We start from the raw sequence: 24,307 nt of genomic DNA, 5'->3' as shown, positions 1-24,307 counted from the left end.
GAAGAGGGGCTCAACTCGGGCCGGCTCGGGCGGCGACACAGACCCACAGGGAGACCTGGGTGAGGGCGACTGTTGGCTGGCTCTGGTTTTCCTCCGTGATGCTGTGGAGATCTTTATTAGCAACAGGAGCTCTCTGACGCTGGGCATGTGTGAGCGAGGCGATTTGGAATTCTGCTACAATGCAGTTGGAGGTTCACTCCGTCTGCTTGGGTTCTTAACGTTTGGGGCCGTTGTTTCTGAAGATTTCCGGGAGACGGAGGTCACATTTTTTATTCATGTTGAAAAATATTCATTTATCAGTATTGGTGCCACTGTAAACAAGTGATAAAGTGACAACATTTACAACAGTAAAACTGACAGCATTTACTTTAATTTTCTGTCATTTTGGTAATTATATCAATCAAGACCCAAAACTAAAATGATATTTTAGCATGCAGTAAGAAATGAGGAATTCAGATCTTAAAAGACCATTACAATTAGCTTTGAAATGTTCGCCATTTTACCATAATTGTTTCATATAGCTTATATGTCTTCATTTACAGCGGAATATTCTGTTGATCTTTTATAAACAAAGTAGCACCCATCTGCTCCTTGAGACACTCCTGGCGCCTATTCATTGCAAAAATAATACATGTCCTAATGACTTCCACATATTTTGAAATCTCCCTTTTGAAATTGGTCTTGGCAGATTATTTGCAGGTACTTGAGTTGCATCTGTTTGCAATTTTGCAAATGCGGAAGACTTTAATGTTGAGCACTGCAAGAGGGCTATTTTAATCCTCAGATAACATTGGCTGTCATCAAAAGCCACATTTATCTTTTCGAAGGTGGGGCAAATGTTTAATGTTAAAAGACAGTAAAAGGTCAAGGCCAAGGCTGAGGTCTGAATATTTTCCTTTCATACGCCAGGCCTTTTGCGGAGTCTTCCCCGCGTTCCTCTTCATGGAAGTTTGAGCTTACCACCCCTTGCCAAGAGGATGTTTTGCTGATAAAATGAAAGATCAGGAAGAGAGTGAATGTGAAATAATTGTGAACTCCAGGCTCTTGGGCTCATTACCACCATGTGGCCAGCAGCTGACCAGCTTTAGGTTGACTGTGTTTACAGCGGAGAAGCAAACAGCGTGGCCTGGAGAGCACCCTGGGCCTTGACGCAGTTGCTGGCCTGCCTCCCAGGGGGGTGGGGGTGGGGGGGTGGGTGCTGGGACTCTCGGGGAGGGAAGGTGGTTCCTGGAAGCCAGCGTCTGGCCAGCCAGCCAGGGCTGCTCCTGGGCAGACCCATCTGCCATCTGCACGGAGGAGGGGAGCTCAGGGTCGGCGGCCGGGCTGCTTTCTGCTTTGTTCAAACTCTGGAGCCCAGGAAAGTGAAGTCAGGTCGACGCGGTTTCCAGGATGCTCTTGCGGACCCTGGGCACCGAGGCGGCGGCCCTGAGCCCTGTCCGAAGCCGAGAAAGGGTGCTCCCCCCCCCCCCCACCCCCGTCCCCCGGCTCCCAGCCTCCTTCCCCGGCTGCTCCGTGGTCCCCGCACATAGAGATGCGCCGCGTGACAGGAGCCCCGGGGGCCACCTCGGGGGCTCCAGAGAGGGAGGCGGCCTGGGGGAGGTCACTGGTGGCTGCCAACGGGATGGGACCCCCCCCCAACCCAACTCCCTTCCAAGCCACTGCCAGGGACGCCTGGGACAGAAGGGCTTTAAAACCGAAACTAGCTCCATCCTCCCGGTAGCCTGACCCAGCGGCGGGTGTCCCAGATGGTCAGATAGGCCCGGGAGGCCGAGGGTGACTTTCCCAGGAGGGGTGAGGGGGGCCGAGCTCCCGTGCTGTGTCCAGGGGTCTCTCTGGCCACCCGTGTTTAGGATGAACTGAAAATACCTTCGGGGCAGAAAGGAGAAGCGGAGTAGATGTGTTGTCAAGGTACTCGCCACCATTCCTCGTCGGTGAGAGCCTTGGTCTCCTCTACAGACTGGCACCATTTGATAGATGAACGGTTCACAAATGTATATTTTTATGTTGCTAGTTCTTTAGTACATAAATAATTTATAGCAATTTAAAATGTTTTATTTTTTATTATTACACTGGAAAAGTATACCATTAAAAATATTATAGGTTCCTGGTAATTGGCTTAAAGATAATTAGCTTGTCTTTAAGCCAATTACCTGAAACCTATGATATTTCTGAAAGTGAGTGAAAGAATCTTATAGCATCTCAAGCTCTCCTTTATTTTATTTTAGTTTTTGCAGGGTGGTGGTAGTGGTGGAGGTGATGGTGGTGGTGGTAGTGGTGGTGATGGTGTTGGTGGTGGTGATGGTGGTGGTGTTGGTGATGGTGGTGGTGGTGGTGATGGTGTTGGTGTTGGTGGTGTCGGTGATGGTGGTGGTGGTGGTGATGGTGATGGTGTTGGTGTTGGTGATGGTGATGGTGTTGGTGTTGGTGATGGTGGTGGTGGTAGTGGTGGTGGTGGTGGTGTTGATGATGGTGATGGTGGTGTTGGTGTTGGTGGTGTCAGTGGTGGTGATGGTGGTGGTGATGGTGTTGGTGTTGGTGATGGTGTTGGTGATGGTGATGGTGGTGGTGGTGGTGATGGTGGTGTTGGTGGTGGTGGTTGGTGGTGTCGGTGATGGTGGTGGTGGTGGTGGTGGTGGTGGTGGTGTCAGTGATGGTGTTGGTGGTGGTGATGGTGTTGGTGGTGGTGATGGTGTTGGTGGTGGTGTTGGTGGTGGTGATGGTGTTGGTGGTGGTGATGGTGTTGGTGATGGTGATGGTGGTGGTGATGGTGATGGTGGTGGTGGTGGTGTTGGTGATGGTGGTGGTGGTGGTGATGGTGGTGTCGGTGTTGGTGGTGGTGTCGGTGATGGTGGTGGTGGTGGTGGTGTTGATGACGGTGATGGTGGTGGTGACGGTGATGGTGTTGGTAACAGTGATGGTATTGGTGATAGTGGTGGTGGTAGTGGTGGTGATGGTGGTGGTGGTGATGGTGATGGTGGTGGTTGTGATGGTGGTGGTGATGGTGGTGGTGATGGTGGTGGTGAAGGTGGTGGTGGTGTCGGTGATGGTGGTGGTGATGGTGGTGGTGTTGGTGATGGTGGAGGTGACGGTGGCGTGGCAGTGGTTGTGATTTTGCCTGGAATAGGAATAGACATCTGACGTCTCTGCTTTTTCTGCATCATTTATATTCTGATGCTTTCATACATGGGTGATTACACTTTAAGGAGAAAAGACCTCACACTCTTCTGATGATCAAAAATTCCAGATTATCAACTTGAGGTATTGGGGAGTGGGCAATGCCACAGCAGGGTCCCGAGATTGCCTAGGGCGGGGATAGTGCAACTGTGGTCCTGGACCAACAGCACCGGCATCACCTGGGAACTTGTTGGAAATGTAGGTTCTCAGGCCCCAGGCCCACGGCATCGGCACCTGTGGGGGTGAGGCCCTGCGGTCTGTGTTTTAATGTCTTCTAGGAGATTCGGAGGCAGCTGAGGTCTGAGCACCATGGCTTTAGGACATGTAATGTGGGCATGGCTTTTCCAGGACTGGAGGGATGCCCAGGCCCCATGTCTGCTCTGCTCTAGAACTTTCCCCAGAGGCTGCACTCACAGGCGCTTTAGACCCAAGAAGCCAGGTTACTGCCCGAATTATTTGGTTAAACTACAAAAGGACACACAATGGTCATGAAACAGGAGATACTTTTCACCTTTGCCTTTTTTAGAGTTCCCTTACCGGGGTTTCTCTCAGAAATTTGCCACTTGAGCATTAGGATATTGAACATGAACAGGTGACTTGGATTTTTTTATTTTGTTTAATTTATTTATTTGAGAGAGAGAGAGAGTGAGCATGAGCGCATGAATGGTGGGGAGGGGCAGAGGGAGAAGCAGGCTCCCCGTTGAGCAGGGAGCCCCGACTCGGGGCTCCATCCCAGGACCCAGAGATCATGACCTGAGCCAGGGAGACGCTCCACCGACTGAGCCACCCAGGCGCCCCTGGTGACTCAGATGTCTTAAAAACCTGTATTTTAGAGCATGAATTTGGAAGAATTCCATCCATCCTTGCTGCCATCAGTCAGTGCAGCGACGGCTCCAGGACTTTCTCGTCCCGCCACATGCGACCCTGTCTGGTCGGCGGCCACTCATGTCCAGGAAAGACCTTCCGTGGGGTCCCTCAAGCTGGCTGTTCAGGCTTTGCCGGTGTGTGGGGGGGCGGCCCGGCGCCGCGGAGCTTCAGTCGGCGTGTCCGTGGGCAGAGGAGTCCGGGCGGTAGGACCCGCGTTCGGGCTGGGAAGGGGTGGGCCCTGTGAGCGCGGGTGGCGGCCCCGGCACCTGGGAAGACGGGCCGGGGGTGGCTTTAGGGAAGACAGACGCAGGTTGGCCGGACACCCGTGGCGGCTCCAGAGGGTCCTTCCCTGGGCCGGAGGCCTGTGCTGGGAGCCCACGGCGCAGCCGGCAGCCGGCCCACGCGTGAGGCCCGGGGTCTAGTGAACCTCGACGCCCGGACAGGCCGGAGGCGGAGCCCGCACGCCCGCCCCGTCGGCTGTGCTCCTGGAGGCCTCCCCAAATGCAGCTCGTGCTACGGGAGACTATTTTAGCTGATACATAGATTTAAAAATTTTTAACAGTTGGGTATTTTAAGACCTATTAGAAAACTATAACTGGCGCGTCCTAGCTGTGATCTCGCAGCTGTTATTGCTTAAGGTGGGGCTAAGTTGGAAAAGAAAGCGAGTTGATTTAAAGTCAACGCAAGGCCAAGTGTGAAGTCAGTAACCGTCCAGGTGGCCGGGGTCGCGGCCGCAGCCGTGAAGGTGGTCTGTGCAGACTGCGGGGTGGGGACAGCGGCAGGGAGCACCGGCGGCGGGTGCCCGCTGCACCCCTGGCCCCCCCACCCCGGGAGGCCCGGGGCTCGCAGCGGCAGGTGCGCGCCAGGCGCATCCCGGGTGCATGTTTTATTGATACGAGCCCTCCCCACCCCCCGGCCCCGTGTTTCGTGCTGCTTGTGGGTGCACTTCTGCGTCTGGTGGGCAATGCAATTACTGGCACCGTGGGAGGTCTGCAGGTTCAAAGCTAGCGATGAGAAATGTAGTTCGCCCCTTTCAGAAACGGGGGTTTGGTTTGGGTGGCGACAGGGGTGTTGCATAAAAGAAAACCTCCACCAAGCCATAACCGACCAATGAGAACGCCGAGCTCAGCGCCCCTCCCGCAGCAGAGACCCCCCCCCCAAGTTCCCCGGAGGGAGACGACTGAGCCTGGCTGCTTCTCCTCCGCCCTGGCCACCCGGGACGTGGGGCCGCGAGGTCCAGCCAGAAAGTGGCCCTCGCCCCACGGCGACGCCGGGTTTCCCGATGCCGGGACTCACGATGACAGAAACTCTGGCCCGGACTAGCGTTGGGCGGACCTTGGGGTCCACGTGGAGGCCTCGTGTTGCCTGCGGGGCCGCCAGGGACCCCCTTCCTGGAGCCTTGCTGTCGGCCGTGTTTTGTGTCTAGCATTTCGGGTCGTGGGTGTGGAGGGGGGACCCCGGGCACGAGCAGCCCCGCGCTGCCCTGGGTTGCAGACTTGGAGAAGCAGCGTGGCCGGGGACTGGACGTGCCTCGCTGCAGGTGATGCTCAGAGGGGCCCAGGTGGCCGGTGAGGCGGGGAGGCCCCACAGTGACCCTTCCCTGCGGCGGTGGGGTTGTGGTGGGGACCAGGCACCCGTGGGGGGCTGACCGCCCTGACTCTACTGTGCTCGCACCCGGCCCCCCCTTTCTGTGTGTGTGTCCAGGCAGCTGGCTGGGGTTGGTCGATTCAGTCTTTGAGATATTTCGGGGAGGACTCTGGGGAGGATGGGTCGGGGTGTCCGTCCTTGAGGAGCTGCTGGCCCCGTGGGAATGACCTGCAAAGGCAGGTGCGCCGGGTCACCCTGTCCGGCGTGGGTGCTCAGACGGGGGGCGGGCGGGGGGACAGAGGACCCCACGGTGTGGACGGGCCCGCGGGAGGACATCCCCGGCGGCCCATGAGCCCTGCGAGTGTGTGTCAACGGAATCGAACGGACCCAGAGTCTGGCTGGTCCCGTGGGCGCCAGGGGTGGGCCCCAGAGCATAATTATTTCGGAAGGCCATGACGGCGTCCCTTCCCTGGCCCGGCGCCCGGCCCGGGCCGTCCCCCACGCTCGGGGACCACCTCCCGTGAGTCGGCGGCGGGGGGCGGGCCCCGGCGCTCCCCGAGACTCCCTGCTCGTTTTATTAACTCGGTGTTGAAGGAGTCACCCATGCTGAGGAAGGAGGGGAATTAAAAATAATGGGGTGTGTGCGTATCTGTGAAAGCGAAGATATAAAGGTAAACGCTACCGTGAATGAGGGTATTATTCTCAACTCAGCGATTCCAGTTTTCTGTACGTTTAGGTCTTTTCTGAATCACTGGGCCACTCAGCCCCACGTCGGAAATTTACTTGTGCTAATCAAACGCTCAGCCACTCAGCTCTGGTGCCAGAAGTCCCCTATCGCCAAACTTGTGTGTGCTTGTACGTGTGCGCACACGCACTCGTGCACGCGCGCGTGCTTATTTTCCTATATTTACGGATGAAGACCAGACTTGGACTTTCCATTATTGTCTGTCTCTCGGTCGGCCGGTGAAAAGCTTTTCCCTGGATCCTGACCGAGGCATCTTTCTAGAAAGAAACTCTCCGACTGGGCCCAGCAGAAATCCACGCGTGTGCACACACACACACACACACACACACACACACACACACTCGCACATGGACACGCACCCTTCAGACTCCCAGACGGGGAAAAATAACGACCCAACAATCCAGAAACACAGGAGAGGGACTTGGAGTTTTCACTTCCAAGTTTGGCAGCCTGGTGGACTTGAAAGGTTAGCTATGAATAAGCATAATCAGATCTTCCTTTTTGTCCATATTTAATTCAAATGAGACAGCTCCGTGTTGACTTCTAATACGGAAAGGCCACCCACCATGGTGGCGCTCCCAGCCAGTGAAGCCGGCTGGCGAAAGCTTTCTTAAATGGTGCTAATCAGCCCGGGGAGGCCTGCCCTCTATCCCCATCAGTATTCTATAATTCAGATGTGCTGATAACCTGAAATTGAATGTGTCAGGATGCAGGCATCTGAAGGGAAGCGGCAACTGCAGGCTGCGGGCCCGGGTGGCTGCAAGGCAGGGCCTGGGGGAGGGGGCTCCGCAGCCCCCCCCCGCCCCCGCGTGTGCATGTGCGCGCGTGTGCGTGCGTGTGTTCTATCCTTCAGGCCCGGGGACCAAGTGGGAGGGAGGTTTCCAGCTCTGAAATATTTATAGGGAATATTTGTGGATCTGGTGTATGTTCAACGGATCCACAGACGTTTTGGCTGCTAAGGGGTGAATGGTAATTTATGATTAATTTTTTTTTTTTTTTTTTTTGTTTAAGCCACGGCTATTTTAAGACCTTTCTCCCACTCTCTCCTATATATGAGACAGACAGACACACACACACACGCACGCACGCACACCCACCCCAGTCTGGTGAGCACGTCTCACAGGAAAGTTTAACAAAAGAGTCGCTATTGTCACTGTCCCAGCCGGCAGCTGAGGGTCACTTGCTATTTCTATTTTAAACCTTGATTTTTGCAAAGTTTGTCTTTTGACTGTTCTCATTCTAATCAGGCTTAGTTAGGGGATCCGCTCCAAGCTCCACACCAGGCTGTGAGGACAGAGAAAGATAAACCAGAGGGATTAAACAAAAAGTTCTGCTCTGTCAATAGGCCCGTGCGTGCGTGTGAGGCAGAGACAGAGACGGACAGAGACACAGGGAGAGACTGAGAGACACCGTGCGGGTTATGGTGAGGCTGTGGGCTGCCGGGCTGGACTTGGCGTAGTTTGGCGTCTGCGGCTCCCGAGTGCTACGTCCCCAGCCGTCCCCTTGCGCCCATGACCGTGTGTCTGGCCCTCGGGGACAGGACTGGCCGCTCCCCCTGCGGGTTCGGTCCCGCGGGCAGTGCCCAGGTGCCCCCACCCCTGCCGGGATCCCATTCCTCTCCCACTTGGTGGCTTCTTGAGACCTGCATCGACGCCGCCACCCGCCCTCCCGGGACTCTCCCAGTCCCCACCTGTGGCCGGTTAGCGTGAGGTCTCCCTGGCGGTGGCACCTGTCACTGGCCTGGTTTGGAGACATCTGCCCGCATCGTGTCTCTCCTGCCACGTGGTGAGCGACCCCGGGGCCGATGCAGTGTCGACACCCCCTCCCAGTCTTCCGGAGGATGGAACCGGGCAGGTGCCGGCGGGGGTGGGGGGCGGAGGCACAGGTGCAGGTGGAAGCGGCATCGCTTGTAAATGTGTCTCCAGGACCTGGGAGGGCCTAGTTCGGGGCTCCCCTATTCCCAGGGGGCGGGGGCCGCAGGTGGGCAGGAAGGATGAAGGATTCAGGCCATCTTTGTTCACCTTGGGCCACCTGGTGTCACCTGCGTATGTCTCTGCAGGGAAGCGGGTCTGCTCTGCCATTCGGTGGGGGGGGGGGGGGCGCCCCTCTTGGAAGCCCACGCGCTTCCTTCCCGAGAGGCTGCTGTGTCAGAGGGTGGAGGGCAGGGTCCCGCCGTGTGGCTCCTCGTCTCTGCCCCCGTCACCGTCACTCGGATTGCCGCCACATGGCACGCCACCCGGGAGGACCGAGAAGCTTCCCTGCGGTTCGGACCCCGTGGTGGTTCCCCCAAGGGAACGCTTGGCATGTGTTTAATTATTCATCGGTGTTCCCGTCTGTATCTCTCTGCTCCTTGATTGTTTTGTCTTTCCCTAAAAGTATTTATTTGAAATTCCGTGATCAAAGCCTGAAAAAGCAAAATAAAGCAGGATATTAAAATGAAAAAAAAATTTTTTTTTTATTTTAGGAGGTTGGAATGTCAAGATCATTTTTATTAGAAAAGTTTATAAGATGAAGCCACACATTATTTACGTAAACTTCCTATCTCAGGCGTGATCCTCCCACAGCCGGGCTTCTGGGGAGCGATCTTGGCTGGCGTACCTGGATTTAAAATACCTTCTCCTTAAGGCAGGACGAGTTCGTTTTAATTAAAATTAACGTTTTTTTTTTTTCTTCTTCTTCTTCTTGATCGTATTTTAGCACACACATACACACTCGCGCACATCTGTGTTCAGAATTGATAAAGAAAGAACTCTGGTTAAATAATCCACTTTTGTCTGACAACGGAATCCGTTATAGAGGTGCAAATATGCAGAAAGCTATTTGGAAATGCATCCTAGTAGTTGTCAGGTTTTATTATGCAGGAAGGTGTCATGTTTGTTACGAAGCTGAGTGCAGATGGCAGAGTGGAAGAAATGGATCACTAATTTTAACAATGATTAATGAACAGAGATAGAAAATGAATTACATTGGACTATCGGAGGCAAGAAATATTTTTGTGAAAATTTTGACTCATCTGCTGTGCTGTTCTCTGCAAATTATTTTCAGAAATTCTATATGTTGTCAACAGTTGACTGCATTTTCCATTACTGTCTATTTCTGTTCTTAAGTACTTTTGTGTTATTAGAGATACATAATTTCAAAATACCAATACATTCCTGATTACTTAGAGAAAATATATGTAACAGTGTGACTGTTCCATAGACGCCAGCCATAAAAGTCCTGTTTTATAATAATCTTTCATTCTTCCTCATTTTATCACTACATTAGGAATGTTTGATAAAAAAGAGAGGGAGGGGGCGGGACTCTCCTGGCGCACGCAGAATAAAGAGAAAAAAAAAAAAAAAAGGAAGTGAAGGTGGTGATAAAAATGTGGGCTGGTCTGGGGCTGCCCCAGGGCCTGCCCTCCGGGGCCCTTGTCCGGCCGCCCCTGGGGGCAGGGGCTCATCCCCCGCCTGGCGCCCTGCCGCGCCGTCCCCGGGGGGCTGCCCCCCCTGCACCCTGATCCCCCCGTCGGCCGTCGTTGGGGCCCGGGAAGGAGTCACCGGATCCTGAAGCCGTCCTAGAATTTCCTCCTCCGGTGGCTCCTCAGTCCAGTCCTGTCTGCTCCGGTGGCCCCGGTGTCGACAGCGAGTTCTTATGGGGCTTCACGCGGGCGGCAGTCGGGTTTTCTCCATCAGGCTCATCAGTGATCGGCGCGTGCGCGTGTGCGAGCGTGTGTGTGTGTGTGTGTGTGTGTGTGTGTGTGAGCTCCGCAACTGAATACGTTTTATTTGGTTATGATCTCTGCTCTCCGTGGTGGGCACCCCGTTTCCGTTTTCTTTTTAAGATTTTATGTATTTATTCCTGAGAGACCCGGAGAGAGGCCGAGACACAGGCCGAGGGAGAAGCAGGCTCCGCACGGGGAGCCCGACGTGGGCCTCGATCCCAGGGACCCCGGGGTCACTCCCTGGGCCCAAGGCAGCCGCTCCCCCGCGGAGCCCCTGGGCGTCCCACATGGGAAGGCAGACTGTGACTGTCCCCTCCTTTCTTCCTTTTGATCCCCGATGTGCTGGCTTCGGGGCACCTCATTTTCCTGGGACTCCCTGCAATCGAGAAATGACCCAGTCGGGTTGGGATCCCGAGGTGTCATCGGCGGGCCCTTGACATCGCAGCAGGAGCCCCTTCGGTGGGGACGTGAGCGAACTTCACGGCGAGCGCTTCGGGGCTCCGGCCACGTCGGGGGACCCTGCGTCTGCCGACCCTGCTGCCAGGATGTAATCCTTGGCCTGGAGGGTAATCTGTGTTAGAACCTTCCAGAATAGACCCCGCACAAGGTCCTGGCCGCTGTCGCGGCTCTCCCACGGGAGGAATTCTCCCGAGACGAGAGGACAGGGCGCCGGCCGACCCTCGTGGGAAGCCCTCCCGGGAGGCGCTGGCCACGCGGGGTCTGGCCTGCACGCGGCGAAGCTGCCTCCTGCGAGCTGCCTGGTGTCTGAGCAGACGGACGATCTGTAACGACTTCCTTCTCCTGCAAACGAGCCTTCCAAGTTTCCAACTTGACTGTTTTATTTATGCTCTTGACCTGTGAAAACAAGCAGGCTGTTTAAAAAGCAAAAAGTACTTGCCATGATTAGAGTACTTAGAGTCGAAATAAATTGCAGAATGAAGAGGACATTCCTCGTCGCTCCAGGAGAAAATGTCGCGGAGGTTTTGCTTCTCGAGGAGACTCTGGGGGTGGGTGCACGAGGGGGGGGGGTGCACCCATCTCAGCGGCCCCGGGGGGCCCCAAGGAAGGATTCCAGTGATTTCCCCTCTTCCTGCTTTTAGGTGGCAGGAAGATCCTGGGGAACGTTTAAAACGCGTTTGCGAGCGGTTCTAAGTAGTTTGCATATAATTATGGTCCTGATGGGAAAACACTTTGGAAAAACAACTAGTGAAACAATGCGAGTCCTGCTCAGGTTACACGGCATATGCTAAACACCGAGGAAACACACGCAGTCTTTAGCGAACAAGGTAGGGAATGCTCCAGGGAGCCAATTTAGAGTGTGACTTAAGGCGAGCGTGGCTTTTCGCGTCTCTTTCTTCCGGCAAGAGGACTGCGTCGCCGTGGGTCCCCGGGCTTCTCCCGAAGCCGCCGCGCCCGCCGGGGTGACCCCGGGCACAGGCCTGCGCACCGGGTGGGCGTCGGGGGCGCGCGGAGCATCGTGACCCAGCGAGGGGCTCCGAGGGTGCGGGGCTCGGCCCCCGGGGGGAGCTTAGCCGTGTCGCCGAGGAGGGCAAGCACCCAAGCACCCAAGCACCCAAGCCCCGGCAGGGAGGCCGAGAGTCCTGGCTTGGCCGTTAGAGGAAGTCATGAGGAGTGAACGGCAGATCGTAGGCGATCCACGTGGGAGACAAGGCGACTCCTGGGTATAGAACTGTCTCCACCATTCGGGGGGCGGGCAGGGGGGCTGCAGGAGGAGGCGGGAGGTCGGGTGCAGGGATGGCCCGTAGGAATAACTCGAGGGCCCTCGAGGGGCAGACGTTCGGGTCTGGGCGCCAGGAAGCGAGTCGGCGCTCAGGTAACAGGAACATCTGGTCCTTTGCCCCGAGCACCTGCTCACGCTGCCCCCTGGGCCGCCCGCCGGTCTCCCGGTGCAGGTGGAGGAGCCGCGCCCGTGTGCGTCGGGCTCCGCGCGGCTCCCAGGCCGGTCCCGGGGCCCACCTGGTCCGCTGCCTCCCGGCCGCCGGCAGTTGGGTGGCCCTTCGGCGCGCGTTCCCGGCTTTCCCTGGGTGTCCGTTTGTGATCCCCCCCACGGTGGGCTGGACCCACTCACCACATCAGACCTGCACAGCGAAGTGATTTGAGGATGGTTTCAAGGGATCCATCTCAACGGGAGAGCCCGTGCAAGCCGCCGGAGAGGGACACACGCTCACGCGCACACCCTCGCTGGCGCCTCCGAGGCCTGCACGTTGGGGTTGGTGACACCCACGCGTGGAAACACAAGGCCGCTCTGCGCAGACGCCGGTCTCCAGGCAGGTGCTCCGGGCGAGCCCTTTTCGCCTCCCAACCCCAGAAACATACATTTAAGTTCCGCCGACTTGAGTAATTATAATGAAATTGCCTATAGCCTGCGCCGGAGAATATTCAGGATGTCTGTCATCCTTCTATTACCTCAGGTAAATAACTGATTGACCTTTTTGGGGCTCTGATACTTTACTAATCAGAACCTGAAATCTGTATAACAACACTTCATTTACTTGATAGACAAAAGAACAATTGCACTTGAAGTAATGTGATTTCTAAATAGACACTGCCTGTCAAAAATAAATGCATTAGAAGTAAAATGTAGCTCAAGGAGACAATTAGCAAACAGAGGTGACACGGTAAACAGGTGCACCCATTATTCCCAAAGCTTGTGGCAATATATTCGCGTCTTTTGGAGTGATGGAAGATCATGTGACGGTTTGGTGAATTATCTCTCGGTATCATCTGACTGATGCAGCCGCCGCTGTTGCAGAACATTTAAAAATGCATCTCACAAATTACATGGTAGCTGGGAAAAAAAAAATGCAGGTTTTTTTTTTTTTTTTTTTTTTTAAGAACAATGCTTTTCTAAAGCAATGCGCTAGCATACGTAATTTTTCATTTGAAAGGATGGAGACCATTTCATTATGCTGGGTATACAGTCGGTTAAGGTTGTGCAAATTCATTACAGTGTTTGTTAATGTATAAAACATTTTCCATTCTGGTTTTAGTGACATTGGATTTTTTTTTTTTTTTTTTTTTATAATGTGCTGTTTCTGAAACATCTGCCATCCTTGTTACCTGTGGGCAGAGGACGGAGAACGTACTCTTTCTAAGAATGTTTATAGAATCTTTACCAAAATGGAAAATCTTGGAAGATGAGAGGGGAAAAGGACTTTTTTCCTCGCCGCCCCCCCCCCCCCTTCTTTTTCTGTCAGTTGTTGGGTTTGAGTTTTCTGGAATAGAAACTTTACAAACGGGGGGAGAGGTGGGGGGACCTGCCATTGGCTGCTGAACAGGCCAGGCTTGGAAAAGACCAGGCTTTCTCGGGGCCGCTCTGTCCCCCGTGTTTGCACGCCCTGCAGTGGGTTCTGGGCTCAGAGTGCGTGTTCTTGAAGACTTCCCCGATTATTTTTCATCTTTCATCTTTGCTCTTTTTTTCTTTTTTTTTTTTTGCTTGAGGGCCCCATGGCGTTGGCATTTACTATTTCTTCTTGTTACCATAAGGATCCCAGGAAGACAGTGTGAAATATTTTTACTTGGCCTCCAGATCGGTCCACCTTTGACTCTTCTTGGCCTTGTCCAGAATAGCTGGAGAGCCAAACTTACTAGGGATTCAGAGGTGGCCATTGAGGAGGACCGCGGTGTTGGGATGGCACCTTGTGTCCCGGGAGAGAACTGAAGACAACACCACAACCCCTGGTCACCATCCCAACTCCACCCACCATCCCTCCCCACCTTGCAGGGGAGGCGGTTCATGTCCTCCTTGCACCTCTGTCTGGTGCCTCATCAGTCCTTCCCAGGGCATCGGGTTTCCATGTGGGAGACGCAAGGATGGGGCTGTGCAGGGATGTCCCACTGGAGATGGGGATGTCCCACCGGGATGGGGATGTCCCACCAGGGATGGGGATGTCCCACTGGGGATGGGGATGTCCCACCAGGGATGGGGATGTCCCACTGGGGATGGGGATGTCCCACCAGGGATGGAGACGTCCTCCGGGGAGATCCTTTGCCAGGCTGTGTGTGGGGCAGCTACACCCTGAGCAGCGAGTGCAGGCCTGGCCGCCCTGGGCTCTGCTCTGGAGCCACGGGCCGGGTCACCTCGGGAAAGGAACCGACGAGAGTGACAGCGGAACCGTCGTGCACACGAGTCAGGCCGGGGCTGAGCGAGCGCTCCAGACGTGCGGCCTGCACTGTGCCCCAAGCGTGATTCATGAAGAGCAGCCCAGGAGGTGCTCTGGGAGGCGTTGGGGCATCGAGTCGCCAGCGAGGTGGTGGCCAGGACGCTCCGGAGGAGCCCTGGCCTCTGAGCGCCGGGGAGATGGCCCGCTCTGCAGGGCGGAAGCCTTCCGCTGGGCTTCTTCAAAGCTGCTCCTTCCCGCTTCCCTTCATTCTCTTGACACCAATACAGTTGTTCAGAGTAGCTTTGGGGGTCCAGAAAAATCGAGTGGGAAGTACAGCTCCCATCCCGCCCGCCTCCGTGTCCCCCCATTATTCACATCTACGTCAGGCTAATGCGATTGTTCTAATTGATGGGCCTACATTCATACGTGATCGTGAACCAAAGTCCGTCGTTTACATGGAAAGACCACTCTGCTGCTGGTGTGCGTTGTACGGGCCTGGGCAAGGGAGAGGTGACGGGCACCTGCCACTGTCGTTGCACACCGGATAGTTTCACTGTCCTACGATCCCCCGTGCTCCATCATCTACTCATCCCTCCTCCCCTTGCCTCTTGGCAACCACAGGTGGTTTTTTTTTTTTTTTTTTTTAAACTATCTCCTTTGTTTTGCCTTTTTTTCTAGAATGTCAGAGTTGGAATCACACGGGATGTCTTCTCTTAGGATTGGCTTCTTTCACTTAGTTATACGTATTTATGGCTCCGTCATGTCATTTCGTGGCTCGATAGCTCACCTCTCTCTGTCGTTGAGCGCTGTTCCATTGTCTGGAGCTGGAGGTGCCACGGTTTATCCGTTCTGTGATTGAGAGACATCTCGGGTGCTTCCGTGTTTTGGCAATCTCCAGTAGAGCTGCTATGCACAGCTGTGTGCGGGTTTTTGTGCGGAGGCAGGTTTTCACCTCCTCTGGGTACCTACCGAGGAGCAGGGGTGTTGGACTGGACGGGAAGGGTGTGTTTGGTTGTGTGCGAAACGGCCAAACTGTCTTCCGAAGTGGCTGTGCCACTCTGCGTCCCCACCAGCCGTGGATGAGAGATCCTGTTGTTCCGGGTCTTTGCCAGCATTTGGTGTCTGTGTTTTGGGTTTCAGTCATTTTAATAGGTGTGTAGTGGTATCTCGTTATCGCTTGCATTCGCATTCCCTGAATGCCACACGATGCCGAGCGTCTCCTCATGTGCTTATTTGCCATCTGTAGATCTCCTTTGGTGAAACATCTAGACTTCCTGCCCCTTTTTAATTGGCCTGTTTGTTTCTTGTTGTTGAGTTTGAAGAGTTCTTTGTATATTTTGGACACCGGTCCTTTATCAGATAGGTATTTAGCTAAGATTTTTTTTGTTCCCTCCCAACATGTGCCTTTTTTTTCCCCTCTTCATGCTTTTCCTTTGTAATACATGCGTAATACTTAGCCAGCTGTTGGCAAATTGAACACCAATAAGAAATAAATTTATTAAAAAACAAATAAAAATAAAGGAAACTCCATAAACAGTAAAAACAAAGACAAACAAACAACAACAAGAAAAAACAACCAACTTAGCCAGCGCGGCCAACGGCCTCTATTCTCATATGGCCGAGTAGCATCTACTTACACTTGAGACCTGGGGTTTTAGGACATGTGAAGTCAGAGACACACCTGCAGTGTGTCCTCAGCTGTGTTTATGAACTTACACATGTATGCGCACGCACGCACACATGCAGGAAAGAATAGGAAGAAATGTGCCAAAATATCAAAGCAATCACACCAGCTGATAGAACTATGGGTTGTCGTTATTTTCCTCTTTGTGGTTTCTCGTATGTTCCAGATTTTCTAGAAGTGAGCCTAGTATTACTTGAATAATCAATTTTTGTACGGGTAAAAGTAAATGAGCTGAAAAAAGCAACACCTGTAAGAGGAACTCCCAGAGTGGCTCAGTTAAAACTTGTGCAACTTTCACTTTGACTGCAGAGAATATCTCTGGAACCCACATGTCCAGAGTGATAGTGGTGACAATGCATTTCCTCTAACTGTCTGCTTCAGAAGACCAGGGGCTTTATTTTATTTTATTTTATTTTATTTTATTTTATTTTATTTTATTTTATTTTATTTTATTATTTATGAGAGACACAGAGAGAGAGGCAGAGACTCAGGCAGAGGGAGAAGCAGGCTCCTTGCAGGGAGCCCGATGCAGGACTCGATCCCAGGACCCCAGGATCATGCCCTGAGCCGAAGGCAGATGCTCAACCACTGAGCCCCCCGGGGCGTCCCAACAGGGGGCTTTCTTATGGCCAGATTTGGTGGTCAAAACAGCCTGATGTTTCGCTGAGCCCTCACTGGGCAGCATACAACGTAAACAGAGGGCAAACTACGCTTGCATACACTTTTAGACTTCTAGTAGCCACATTACGAGTGGCTAAGGGGGAACAGGTGAAGTTGATTTCAAGACTATATTTTTAGTGTATCCAGAATATCATGGTTTCAACAGGTAGAAAGTATCAAGAATGAAGCATTTTAGGCTCTTCCGAATGTGATGTGTGTCTTGGGCCCAGGGCTCATGTCAGTCGGGCCGGGGGTAGGTGCTCAGTAGCCACACGGGGCCGGTGGCCGTCAGATGGCCGGTGCGCTTGCTGTCACGTCCCGGCAGCGCCGGCCAAGCAGAGCACCTGAGCGGCCACGTTCCTGCGGTAAGTGTAGATGAAAGAGAGAACAGGCGCTTTGCGCTTTCCGGTTATTTCCCATTTCTTCTTCAAGATAAGCTACTCCATAGACACCTTGTGATTTGTTGATGATACGCAGTCTCTTCCATGGAGGGATAAATATTTTTAATTCGTGCGCTGATAGGATTTATTCCAGAGCATTTGCAGTTTGGGGGATTCTTTTTTTCTTTTCTTCTTTACCGTATCTATCCCCCGTCTGGGGGCCAGGGTGGTCCAGTTTGCCAGCCCCGTGGAGTGTTGCTCGGGCTGATGCGGGACCTGCCTTCTCCGGGGCGGGGTGAGAGCCGGGGCCGGGTTGGGCAAAGACTTGGGGTGTGTGTGGGGGGGCGGTCAGAGAACAGCCTCGGGGCAGAGCTGGGGTGCCCCTCCTGGGCGTGAGCCGCGTGGGAGCCGTGCGCACGTGGCCTGTGCTTCTTACCCTACGAGCTCGGCCTATAGGCTGGGTCAGAATTCCCCATCTTTTCTCCTTCTCAGGGCTGGTTTGACGATGAATTAATTGTAGGTTGGGGGACTTGCAAGCGAAATTCAAAGCCAACAAACTTCAAAAGGACGGAGTTAGGGGGGGATGTGGTGGGTGGGGGGGGACCGGGGCCGACTGGGGCCCTGGTGGCTGCGGGGTGGGTGGCGCGGGCTCTCCACGCGTCTTCAGAGGGGACGCCGAGTGTCTCAGGTTGTCCCTTGGAGGCTCCGCGGCAAAACTTTGGGAATCGGGGTGACAGGCGGCGGCCTCCAGAACAGCTCGCTCTCCCCTTCGCCAGCAAAGCGCGAGCCCAGTGGAACGCGGAGTTAAACTTGGAATTTCTTGGCAAGGGTTAATAATCAATGTAGATCTCCTAACAAAGGAGATGCAGCCTTATTATACTGGGAAAGTTTTTTTTCTTAACTGTCAGTGAAGCAGTACTAATTATTACTCCAGTGTAAATGAGGTCATTTCCTATTAAGAGAACAAAATGCTTAGCCTCGCCTTGCCAATTCATACCAACTATTTTTCACACATACTCAGCTTTTTAGTTTTTTTTTTTTTTAAATTTTGATAAAATCCATTCATTTGTATTAGAAAAGTGTAAACCATCGCAATAATAGTTGCCCGTGATTACCCAGATGAGCTTTTGTAATGTGTGGGTTGTTTGAATACCATGTGTTAGCTATGGAACAATTAGGCAGCTGAATGGATCTTTAAAACAATCAGATACTTTTATCTCACTGAAAAAATACATTCCTTGGATGTGTACTGTTAAACCGTAAATTCCGGGCAACGTTGAACTCACGGCACGAGAAGAACTTTCGGGTATGTGTCGATGGAGGACAAAAAGACATCCAAATATCTTGTCTTCGTGTTTTCATTTTTTTTTATGCAAGCAAAAAGATTTAAGGAATATTGTAGCAAACAAAGGGTAATTGTTTTAGCCCAGATGTTCCTTTTGCACAACAAGCAGGTTACAATGTTCCCACAGAGCTGATGAGCCCAATCAGGGAAATGATTAAAAATTGATTTTGTCCCTGTAATTACAGTATGTAAACTACTTAGCTTGGATTGCAAAGGAAGTGATTTTCTAATTACGTATATACTCTGGTGTCTAATGATTGGTTTTTTGAAGTAATGAAGAGAGAGCACTAACGACTCCTTGGTGTTCTGTTGTTTAAGAAAGACCATCTTTAGAGTAAGCAGCAACAGACAAAGAGTTTAAATTGAATTTTCAACACTGTTAATGTGCACATGGATTTGTTTATTAAAGAGACAGGGAAGTAATTTGATTGGCTCTGAGCATCTTGGCTTTTTTTTTTTTTTTTTTTTCCGTGCTAAAGCATGTAAAAATACATGCACCGGGGCGCAGGCTGACGGGAAGAAGGCTCCCGCTCCTTTCATCATCCCAGCGCCCCGGCTGCCACGGCGGGCCTCAGGTTCCTGCGCGCGTCTGATGTCTGTGTATCCTGAAAGCATTTAGATCGAACAGGTATCAGGTGGCTCCCGCATCAAAGTTACCTTTGTTTTAAAACGAAAGAAGAGGCTTCCCTCGGAAGCACGTCTGGGCAGCCCGCGCTCCGCGATGGAGCGTTCGAGACATCCCACGGTGCCGAGGGCCCGCGCCCGGCCGCCCGGCCCACGCGCTCACCCCGCGCGGACCCCACGGGCCCCCGGAGCAGGCGTGGGGCCCGAGCGGCGGACAGGCTGGGGCCCCGGGGCTCCTTCTTCGGTCGGGACACTCGGGGGCTGATGACTTGTGGCTCCCGGGCACCTGTTCTGGCGGAAGTCGGAGGGCGGGGACCGATCCTCCGCGGGCGGCCGTGGCCTTGAGGTGACCCCGGGGCGGAGGCCAGTGGAGCCGCAGGCACCTGCCTCCGGGAAAGCCCGTTCCTTACTCGCAGTTACTAAGGGGCGGGGGCGCAGCAGGTGGGGGGCTGCGCGGGGGCACCGGGCCGGCTCGGAGGCAGGTCTCGGCCGGTTCGGATGCCCTCTGCAGGCCCTGGGCGTAGGGGCTGGGTCTAGTGTCCCGTGTCAGAGCCTGGGTCTCGAGGGCAGGGGACAGTGGCCCCGGGTCGGGGGCTGGCAGAGGACGCGGCGGCTGGGGCGGGGGCAGGGCATCGGGGGCTCCCAGAGGAGCCGTTAGCTCTCCTTGGGGACCGGCGGGTCCTGCACGGGGTGGTCCCCGGGAGGCCAGGGGGGCCCGGAGGCCAGAGCATCAGGAGCCCACGGAAGCGACAGCGTCGCCCGTGGCCAGGGCCCTGGCCGTGACGAGCATGGCGACCCCGCGTCCCCCTCACTCCTGGCGCCCACTTGGCACTCTCACCGGCTGTGCGTGGTGGGCACCCCGAATCCGCGTGCTTCCCGCCATCGGCCGGCTCCCGCCCCACGCCGAGGCCGCACCGCCTCTCACCTGGACAACTGGGCGGCCTCCGCCGGTCCCCCTGGGACTCCCCTCTCAGCCCTTCCGGTGTCCTCCCCGTAGCAGCCAGCCTGGCCCCCGTACAGTGTGAATCACATCAGGGGGTTCCCCTGCCCAAAACCTGCCCGTGGCTCAGAATGAAATCCCAGTGTCCTCCCGCCTGGCCAGGTATGCCCGTCCCCTCCCACCCCTGCTCGCCAGCGCGCCCTGGGCACTCGGAACATCTTGCTGCCCCTTGGATGCACCGTCTCCTTCCTACCCCGGGGCCTTTGCACTCACTGTTTGTACCACTTACAGAGTTTTCCCCCAGATTGTCACAGTGCTCGCTCTTACTTTAGTCAGGATTTTTTTTTTTTACTCTGACGTCACCAGTTAGAGAGGGTCTGTGTTACCTTATCGAAAACTGTCTCCATCCACGTCCATCCTTTTCCTTGGCTTTATTTTCTTCTTACAGCGTGTTATCCACTGACATTATATTTTGCCTTTATTTATCTTTCCTTTGAAGCTGCTCACTAAACATAGGTCCCACCTGGACAGGGACACGGCTTATCGCCGGGTCCCCAGAGCCCAGCCGAGGGCCTGGCACACTGGATGCACTTGGCAGGTCGTGCCCGAATGACACCAGTTCCCTGGGCCTCTTCCCAGGGCAGCAGCTCTGGCCGGGACCCCTGTCCTGGGGTCACGTGCAGGGGCGATGGCTCTGCCCCTTGGGGACACCTTCGACCCTGAGAGTTCACAGAGAAGGAGAGCGAGAATCAGGGCACATCGAGTCCATTTAGGGGAGCCATAGGGTTGTGGCAGGGTCCCTGCCCCCGGGGCCCACGGGTTCCTGAGCGCGGGGCTGGGAGGGGGACCGGGACCCGGGATGGGGTGCAGGCCGCACAGCAGGCCGAGCTCCTCCTCCGGCCTCCCTCCGGGACAGCAGGGCTCCCAGGCGGGCCAGGTCCCCCGAGGGCAGGGCGTTATCTGCAGGTGCTCGGCCTGCGGGGACGCGGAGGGAGGCCAGCTGGTCCCCAGTGCCCGGAATCCTTTCCCGACGCTTCCCTGGCAGGAGAGGCCTGGATGTGGCTCCCATCTGCCCCAGGCCGCACAGGCGCCCCAGGCCCCTCAACTCCCCGGGCGCGCGGTGGGGGGGCAGCGTGGGGCCCTCGGAGCGGAGCCCCTGCCAGGGAGGGGCCTTAGCCAGCTCCCTTCTCTGCATCCTCCCTGCTGCCCCTGCCTCCCATTCCCGCCCGCCCCTTCCCGCCTCTTCCTCCCCCTTCCTTTCCTTCCTTCCATCACCCCCGTCCCTCCCTTGGACTACTGGCCCCTCTCCCCCTTCCTTCCTTCCTTCCTTCCTTCCTTCCTTCCTTCCTTCCTTCCTTGTTTCCTTTCTTCCTTCCTTTCATCTTTTCTCCCTCCCTTCCTTCCATCCTTCCTTCTTCCTTCCATCCTTCCTTCTTCCTTCCATTTTTCCTTTCTTCCGTCTTTCCTTCCTTCTTTCCACCCATCTTTCTCTTCCTTTTTTTTTTAAACATTTTTTAAAAAATTTTTATTTATTTATGATAGTCACAGAGAGAGAGAGGCAGAGACAGAGGCAGAGGGAGAAGCAGGCTCCATGCACCGAGAGCCCGATGTGGGATTCGATCCCGGGTCTCCAGGATCGCGCCCTGGGCCAAAGGCAGGGGCCAAACCGCTGCGCCACCCAGGGATCCCCCTTCCTTTTATCCTTCCTTCTTTCCATCTTTCCTTCTATCCTTCCATCCTCCCTTCCGACTTTCCTTCCATCTTCCCTTCCTTCCCCCCCTTCATCCATCTTCCCTCCTTCTGTCCCCATCCTTCCACCTCTACTCCCTCCCCCTCCCTCCCCCACCCAGCAGTTCCTGACTCGCCCTCCACCAGAGCTTAGGGGCGGGGAGGTGAGTGGGATACGGGCAGTTCCCATGAGCGGGCAGGTGACACAGGGACGGCCCCAGTGAGCGGTAGCTTGTTACTGGGACGGCCTTCCAGTCGCGTGGTGGCCAGAGGGAGACGGGCGTGCAGTGACCACGGGAGGGCAATGGGTTGGCTCTGAGGAAGGCTCTTGGCGTCTAACTCGGGGCTCCTTGCCGGGGCCCTGGAGGTGGCGGGGCCACGTCTCTGCTCCTGTCTTGACCTGCTGGGCACCATCCTCTCCAGCGCCCGTGGGCTCCCAGCTGGGCTTCTGGCCAGTGAAAGTGTCCCTGCTCAGAGCCCCCCGTCTCCCCTGGGGGAGCTCGGGAGGATAGGTGTGCCCCCCCCGCCGCCTCCCCCCAAGGGACTCCCCCCAAGGGACTGGGCAGAGCTGCTTTGCCCACTGGGTTGCAGGGATGGGGCTGCCGCCCACTGCGCCAGGCCCCCCCACCGTCTTCCTGGCCTCCCCTCTCCTCTCTAAAGCCCTTTCCCTCGGAGGAGCCCCTCCCAGTGCCCCCGCCCCAGCTGTCCTCCATGTCCCCTCTCCTCCTGCTTGAAGCTGCGTCCCCTGCGCTTCTTCCTAGAACCTGCAGGCCTGTGTGGCAGGGCCTCGGACCTTCCCGCTCGCCTCCATCTGTCTCCTCGGAGGGCCCTGCCGCACCGTCACGCCCCCGCAGGTGCCTCGGCCTCTGACCTTCCACCCTCATCCCAGGTGCCCCGGCCTCTGACTCACTGTGCCCCCAGGCCCCCCTGCAGGTACCCCAACCTCTGACCCTCCACCCGCCCCTGCAAGTGCCCTGGCCTCTGACCCACCGTGCCCCCAGACACCCTTGCAGGTGCCTCGACCTCTCACCCTCTCGCAGGTGCCCCAACCTCTGCCCCTCCACCCGCCGCCGCAGGTGCTCCGGCCTCTGAGTGCCTCTAGGCCCCCTCCCGGGCCTGCCCGCTCTTCACGCACCTGAAGTGTGTGACACGCAGCAGACCTGCCCCCGGGCTGCCGGGGCCTGGCACACAGTCCCTGTGAGTCACTGAAGGAGTGGGTCTGAGCTCATTTTCAGGTGCCAGCGGCAGAGGGTGAGGTCGCGGGGCCTCACCTGTGTTTCACGGGAGAGCAGGGCTTATCAAGTTACAGTAGGTGGCATTTCAGGCCCTGGGACTTGTCTGTGCGCTGATTTTTGGGGGGGTGGCCGCGACCCGCCGTGCCTTTCGCTGCCTCTGTGCTTTGCCCGCCCCACCCTTCCTCACCCACCTGGCCTTTGGGCGCTGTCTCCTGGGTGGCCCCCTCCTCCGTCCCCCCAGCACGGGGTCCGTGTGGGAGGCGGGGGCAAGGGGAGGCCTCATGCCACGGGCCTGTTTCTGGTTATGTCACTCTGTTCTCGCTAATGTGAGTACCACTTGCCCCGGGACAGCTGTTTCTTTCATTGAGTGAGACAGTCAGTGGGCTGGCTTTCTCCTCCCCCCACCGCAGTCGAGAGCATCTGACGTGCCCACCTGCGCCCAGCCTGCAGTGACTGTGAGGACACCAGACAGGCGCAGCCCTCTAGAAGGTTCAGGGGCACTAACTCGACTTCCTCTCCCGAGACCCCAGTTGGCCTCTGAACACGGGCTCTGCGGCTCAGCAGCAGGAAGCTTGTAGGGCCAACCGTGCCCCGGCGGGCCAGCCACCTGTGCATGAACCCCCTCACTGCTAGGGAGCCCGTAGGAGGGCCCAGCCCCAGGCCAGCCACGGACCTCACGCCGGGGCCTTGGCGGCTGGAAGGCCGGGGGTCCCATCACTGCCCCAATGGCAGATTGCTGGGGCCACTGAGGTTGGGATCGGTGGTGTCAGGCTGGCCGGCACATGGATGCGGGACTCCCCCCGGTGAAGTGTCCCCCTGTTCTCCCTGTGGCTGGAATCCACAGAACTTCCGCGTGACCAGCCCCTGGGGAACAGTCCCAGGATCGTGCAGGCCGTGAGGCTGCATAGAAGATCTGAGCCTGTCCCCCATCCCTAAACGTGAAGGGTCTTGTGAGCAAAGCACGTCGGTCTTCCCAGACCCATCCCAGACGGGATGCTGGGGTCTGCTCTGCACATCCCTGGGACGGACCCGAGGAAGCACAGCATCGAGCACGTGTTGTCCCCTCTCTGGGTTTTGATGTTGAATGATACGGAAATAGCAAAATGCAGCAGATCATGTGATGAGGAGAAACGGAAGCGGGGTGGAGAGAGACCTTGCTTGTGGCGGATGCGGGAGGCCTACACCTTGGCCGTACGTCTCGAGACAGGCAGGCAGGGGTGTTTGCACCGAGCAGTGTCCCTGCACACGCCCCGCACTCAGTCAGCACACGCCCTTGGGGTGCCAGGAGTCACCCTGGAGTTGGACGGGGTGTTGCAAGCCGGTGATTCCGTGTCCAGGTTTCGAGGTCCTGGGCCGGGGCTGCCCCCACGGGCTCTCTGAGTGTACCTTCTGGTTTCCCATTCGTAGGCACGCCCTTGAGCCCCCCGAATTCTGCCTCTCTACACCAGAAGGTGCAGCTTCGGGCTCGGCGAAAGGTGGCTCAGCAAGAGGGAGCTTTTGCTTTCCCT

The 24,307-nt window shown here is 55.8% G+C and overlaps 1 protein-coding gene across 3 annotated transcripts in view; it reads left to right on the top strand.

Moving 5' to 3' along the window:
* Positions 1-24,307, top strand: part of LOC119863924 (zinc finger protein 536) — a 428,184-nt gene that overhangs the window by 28,950 nt on the left and 374,927 nt on the right. The window lies entirely within an intron of this gene.

The sequence above is a fragment of the Canis lupus genome, chromosome 1, assembly GCF_011100685.1.
Source record: "Canis lupus familiaris isolate Mischka breed German Shepherd chromosome 1, alternate assembly UU_Cfam_GSD_1.0, whole genome shotgun sequence".
Lineage (NCBI taxonomy): Eukaryota > Metazoa > Chordata > Mammalia > Carnivora > Canidae > Canis > Canis lupus.
This window is presented reverse-complemented; position numbering and strand designations above follow the sequence as displayed.